The following is a 6,000-nucleotide window of genomic DNA, read 5'->3' on the forward strand; positions in this document are numbered from 1 at the left end:
ACAGGAATGTAACATTAAAAAGTATAAGTCAGGGTTCCATCGAATGAAAGGTTTGTTTATGCTTATAGAGGTTGTTTCACAGTTTATGTTAAACACTTCTAGAGGTGGATTAGTAGATCAAGTTTTACTTTGTAACTGACGTCGTGAAACGCCATCCAGCGATGCTACAGAGCATCAAAGTTATAGGCTCCGGCGCATGTAAATGTATATACAGGGGACAGGCAAAATAATGTGAGCACCTGTACTTACTTGGGAATGGTTCATTAATAAGGGGCTGGACTCCCATTTGCGTGTAATACAGCTGCGATTCTTCTTGGAATACTGGCATATTGAATGAAACAAGTTTACTGTTACCAGTCACCGTTTTATTTATCTCCACGACGCGTTTCAAAGGTTTAAACCTCCATCATCAGGTGGATTTAAAACCTCCATCATCAGGTGGATTTACATTAGTTAGTATGACATTTGTGTGTGTGTGTTTGTGTGTGTGTTGTGTTAAGATTTTTGGAGGAACTTGTGGCCCTATTTAGTGGAGCAACAAGACACTATTTCAGAACATGATTTTGTGTTGCTTCTGGCAAAAAATTAAACTTATGTTTAACGGTAAACATAAAATAAGTAAAATAGAGTGCCTCCAGTGGTCACAGGTTCCTTTCGCTGTCAGAACACATCACATGCATACTGTCATATTTGTAAACAAATATGGCGTCTGGGCCGGGCGGGATTAGTCGAGCGGTCTAGGGCGCTGCAGTCATGGACTGTGCGGCTGGTCCCGGCGGAGGTTCGAGTCCTCCCTCGGGCATGGGTGTGTGTGTTTGTCCTTAGGATAATTTAGGTTAAGTAGTGTGTAAGCTTAGCGACTGATGACCTTAGCAGTTAAGTCCCATAAGATTTCAGACACATTTGAACATTTTTTTATGGCATCTGGAAACTGCTGGCTGCAAGGTTCGTATAGCAGAAGAGAAGACATTATCGCAAAGTACAAAGAATATACATCATAACAACATTATTACGGAATAATGTTTTAAAAGATTTGGAGGTGTTTGTTATGAGGTGTCGAATACACGTGTTGGAATAAATACTTCAGGTGGCATATAAATCCTATTTTGACAAGTTGAAACAGCTTAAACTTCATACTCGTGTATGCAATCAGGTGAAATGTTAAAATGGCTCAAACTTCATACTTGTTTATAGCAATCAGGTGAAATGTTACAGACTTTAAGTACAATAATCATATACTAGCATTTAATGATAGTTTAGTCTGCAGTGGAATGTTATGCCACTCTTCGATCAGAACCTCTTGTAACTCCTGTAGTGACGAGGGAGGCGGAAATCTGCTCCAGAGTCTGCGCTCCAATACCGCCCACAAGGGCTCGATAATGTTAACGCCCGGGAACTGTGCTGGCCAGGGAAGACACTGCAGTTCAATTACAAGCTCCTCATTCCACGGTTTTACTGTCCTGGCTGTGTGAATGGGTGCATTATCGTCCTGAAATATGACATCATTGTTGTGGAACAAAATTTGAATCATTCGGTGCCACCCAAGTTCACATAATCGTTCACAGAATCGTCGGCTGTAACATGAACTTTGAGAGTTAAGATGGGGCCAGCAGAATACCGTGATAAGGGTGTCCACACCATCACACTTCCACCTCCACACTTAACCGTTGGAATGAAGCAATAGGGTTGTAGGCTTCTTTTGGCGTTCTCCAGACGTAAACCCGGCTCGATGTTGGAAATAATGAAAACGGTGACTTGTCGGACCGAGGCCCAAGAGAAAGACAGGCCGCGGCGTGTACGTCACGAAGGTAGTCCTGCGCTCGCTCAAATCAGCAGACAAACTAGGTTAACTCGTGACTAGGTGTGTCCGTAGTAACTAAAACTGAATCTTCTACTGGAACCTGCTATTATGGCATCTTACTGTTATTAGTCCTATAATGATTGGAAGTCCATGGGCCTACTTATAATTCGTTACGGCTGTACTGGCGAACAATAAAACAAAATCATGCTAAAATGATTATCAGTTGCACAAAGCACCACTTCCATCATGTAATGAGTACCGTTAAGCAGAAGAGACTAAATGCTATAAACACGCCGTTATACAGGGTGGCGCAGGGGAACGGGAAATTTTGAACGTTACAGTTGGCAGCACTGTAGCGCCGGCAGATGTTCGAAACTTTGCACAATTGATGTGAACGCATTGCCATTTAGTAATCATGGAGAACTGGACTGGTGCGGAACGTGCAGTAGCTGTGAGAGCGTTTTACAAAAAAGATGATAGTGCGACTGCCGCGCAGAGAACGTTTCGACAGCATTACCAGCTTGGACGTCATGTACGTGTCCCATCTGCGCATGCGATTACAACGTGGGTGCGTAATTTTGAAGAAACAGGATCTGCCTTGAAAAAGAAACCTCCAGGTGGCATTCCAACGGTACGCACCCCAGAGAACATTGCAGCCGCTAGAGCTGCAATCGACAGCATGCATCGTCGCTAGGGATTAAGCCACGAAGCTTATAAAGAACACTGCACGAATTAGACTTCCATCCCTATAAGTTGCAGATTGTGGAACACTTACATAAACGAGACCCAGCGTCACGTATTGAGTTTAGTAGCCAGATATTGGCTAAAATCAACGAGGACGCGAATTTCCTTGGTAACTTACGGATATCAGACGAAGCCAATTTCCACCTGAACGGATTCGTGAACAAACACAATTTTCGTTATTGGGCACAGGACAATCCTTGTGAGTTTCACCAGCGACCACTACAGAGCGCCAAGGTCACAATATGGTGTGCTGTATCATGTCATGGTGTTATCGGCCCTTATATTTTTGAACGTGAGGATGGTAGTGCAGTGACGTTAACATCCGCTCGATATGTTGAAATGCTTCAAACATTCTTTACACCGAGACTGTAGGAGCTTAATCGTAACGTCGAAAACATGTGGTTTCAGCAGGACGGAGCCACGTCACACACTGCTCGACAATCGATGGCAGCAGTTCGTCAATTGCTTGGAAGACGCATTATTTCACGTAATGGTGACACTGCATGGCCTGCGAGATCCCCTGATCTTAGTGTGTGCGACGTCTTCCTGTGGGGATATCTTAAAGTCAAGGTGTACCGTACACGTCCTGCAACAATCCATGAACTGAAGGAGAACATTGAAAACGAAATCACTGCCATTCCCCAAGATTTGCTACACCGCGCATTCCAGGGTTTTCATAACAGGCTGTTAGAGTGTGAACGCCGAATGGGAGCACATCTTTACGATGTCATCTTTAAAAAGTAAAGAGAAACTTTTGGGCATTTTGATTGTAAACACGTACTGAATAATGGCATACTGAATACACTCACTTTCGTTGATAAATTACTAGTTTTATGAATTTATTCATGGAAATGACGTTATTTCGAAATTTCCAGTTTCCCTGCGCCACCCTGTACCATTTATATCGAGTATTGATATTAAATTTTGCTGTAGTGCTGTTAATCAGTAAGACTTCATAACAGCAGATTCCAGTGGAAGATGCAATTCTCGTTAGTACTTACACGCCCAGCTGCGAGTTAACAGGTTTAGAAAAGCATTTTGTCTGCTGAGCTGAGCGAGCGAGCGAGTACAGGACTATCTTCGTGACGTACGAGCAGCGGCCTGCCTTTCTCGTGGGCCTCGCGTCGGACCATGTGACGTTTTCCACTGATTACCGGCCAGGATTTATGCTCCCGACACCATGTTTTACGCTTCTTTGCGTTGGTTGTCGTCACTAATGGTTTCGGTACAGCTGCTCGTCCACATCAGGATCCATATGAAACGTCCCCTTTGAAGAATTAAGAATGACTGTGCTGGTAAACTTCTAAGTTATTTCCAGAATGAGATTTTCACTCTGCAGCGGAGTGTGCGCTGATATGAAACTTCCTGGCAGATTAAAACTGTGTGCCGCACCGAGACTCGAACTCGCGACCTTTGCCTTTCGCGGGCAAGTGCTCTGCCAACTGAGCTACCCAAGCACGAATCACGCCCCGTCCTCACGGCTTTACTTCTGCCAGTACCTCGTCTCTTACCTTCCAAACTTCACAGAACTCTCCTGCGAACCTTGCAGAACTAGCACTCCTGCAGAGTGTAAATCTCATTCTGGAAACATCCCCCATGCTGTGGCTAAGCCATGTCTCCGCAATATTCTTTCTTTCAGGAGTGCTAGTTCTGCAAGGTTCGCAGGAGAGCTTTGTAAAGTTTGGAAGGTAGGAGACGAGGTACTGGCGGAAGTAAAGCTGTGAGGACGGGGCGTGAGTCGTGCTTGGGTAGCCCAGTTGGTAGAGCACTTGCCCGCGAAAAGCAAAGGTTCCGAGTTCGAGTCTCGGTCGGACACACAGTTTTAATCTGCCAGGAAGTTCTAAGTTATTTGATATTCACACAGCAGAGCAAAACTGAACGTACTCAGACATTTCTCTCTTTACTTACTCTGATCATCACTAAACTGACACACAAAATTTTAGCGCGACGCAATCTGACTTTCAATAATCCCTACAAAAGAATGGCCCTGACTAGCAATAATCTATACCTTTCATGAATCACTTATCTCACAAAAATCTTCGTTACTCGAACTACTGCAATACAGCGAGCGCCAGTACTGCCAGCTAAATAAGATTCTAACTACTGAAAGCACTGACTACAGATAGGTATATAGATAGCAAATTAAACATTTTGATAGATAACGAACAATGTATTTACCTTTATAGCGTTCAAAAGTCTTTATATATATATATATATATATATATATATATATATATATATATATATATATATATATATATATTCGTTACATCCATCTTCACAAATTTCCTTTTTCCGGCGGACACACGTCCAGATCGTCCGCTTATAGCAACCTCTCAAAACTCTGGCATCTCTCTCTCTCCCTACATCCACCACTGCTGGCGGCTCACCTCCAACTGCGCAACGCTACGCAGTGTTCACATCCAACAGCCCAACACTACACAAGCGAATATTCAACAACGAGTTCAACCAGCCACAGACCGCATATAGCGCAGTCAGCGATTTTCATACAGAGCGCTAAGTGGCGTTACCAACATAAAAACCTAAACAGCCTACTTACAATGGGAAGTGGCAGAAACGAGAAGAGCAATGAAGTTAACATCAGGAGTGGTGATCGCGAAGTAGATTAGTTTACGGAATTCTTCTTCCTAGGCAACAGAATAACCCATTGACGGATGGAGTAAAAAACATACTAATACCGGCAAAAAAGGCATTACTGGCCAAGAGACACTACTAGAGTCGAAAATAGGCCTTAATTTGAGCAAGAAATTTCTGAGAATGTATATTTGGAGCACAGTATTGTATGGTAGTGAAACATGGACTGTGGGAAAATCGGGGCAGAAGGGAAGAAGCATTTGCGGTGCTACAGACAAATGCTGAAAATTAGGTGGAGTGATTAGGTGAGGAATGAGGAGGTCCATAGAATCAGCAAGGAAAGGAATGTGTGGAAAACACTGACAAGAAGGAACAGGATGACAGGACATCGGTTAATACACCGGTTAAGCCACCGGTGTCTAACTTCCGTGGTACTAGAGGGAGCTGTAGATGGTAAAAGCTGTAGGGGAAAACAGAGATTCGAATACATCGAGTACATAATTGAGAACGCAAATGCTACTCTGATATGAAAAGGTTGGGACAGGAGAGGAATTCGTGACAGGCTGCATCAAATCAGTCAGTGGACTTATATGTTGTTGTGGTCTTCAGTCCTGAGACTGGTTTGATGCAGCTCTCCATGCTACTCTATCCCGTGCAAGCTCCTTCATCTCCCAGTACCTACTGAAACCTACATCCTTCTGAATCTGTTTAGTGTATTCATCTCTTGGTCTCCCTCTACTGTTTTTACCCTCCACGCTGCCCTCCAATGCTAAATTTCTGATCCCTTGATGCCTCAGAACATGTCCTACCAACCGATCCCTTCTTCTAGTCAAGTTGTGCCACAAACTCCTCTTCTCCTC

Source organism: Schistocerca gregaria, chromosome 9 (genome assembly GCF_023897955.1).
Source record: "Schistocerca gregaria isolate iqSchGreg1 chromosome 9, iqSchGreg1.2, whole genome shotgun sequence".
NCBI classification, from domain to species: Eukaryota; Metazoa; Arthropoda; class Insecta; order Orthoptera; family Acrididae; genus Schistocerca; species Schistocerca gregaria.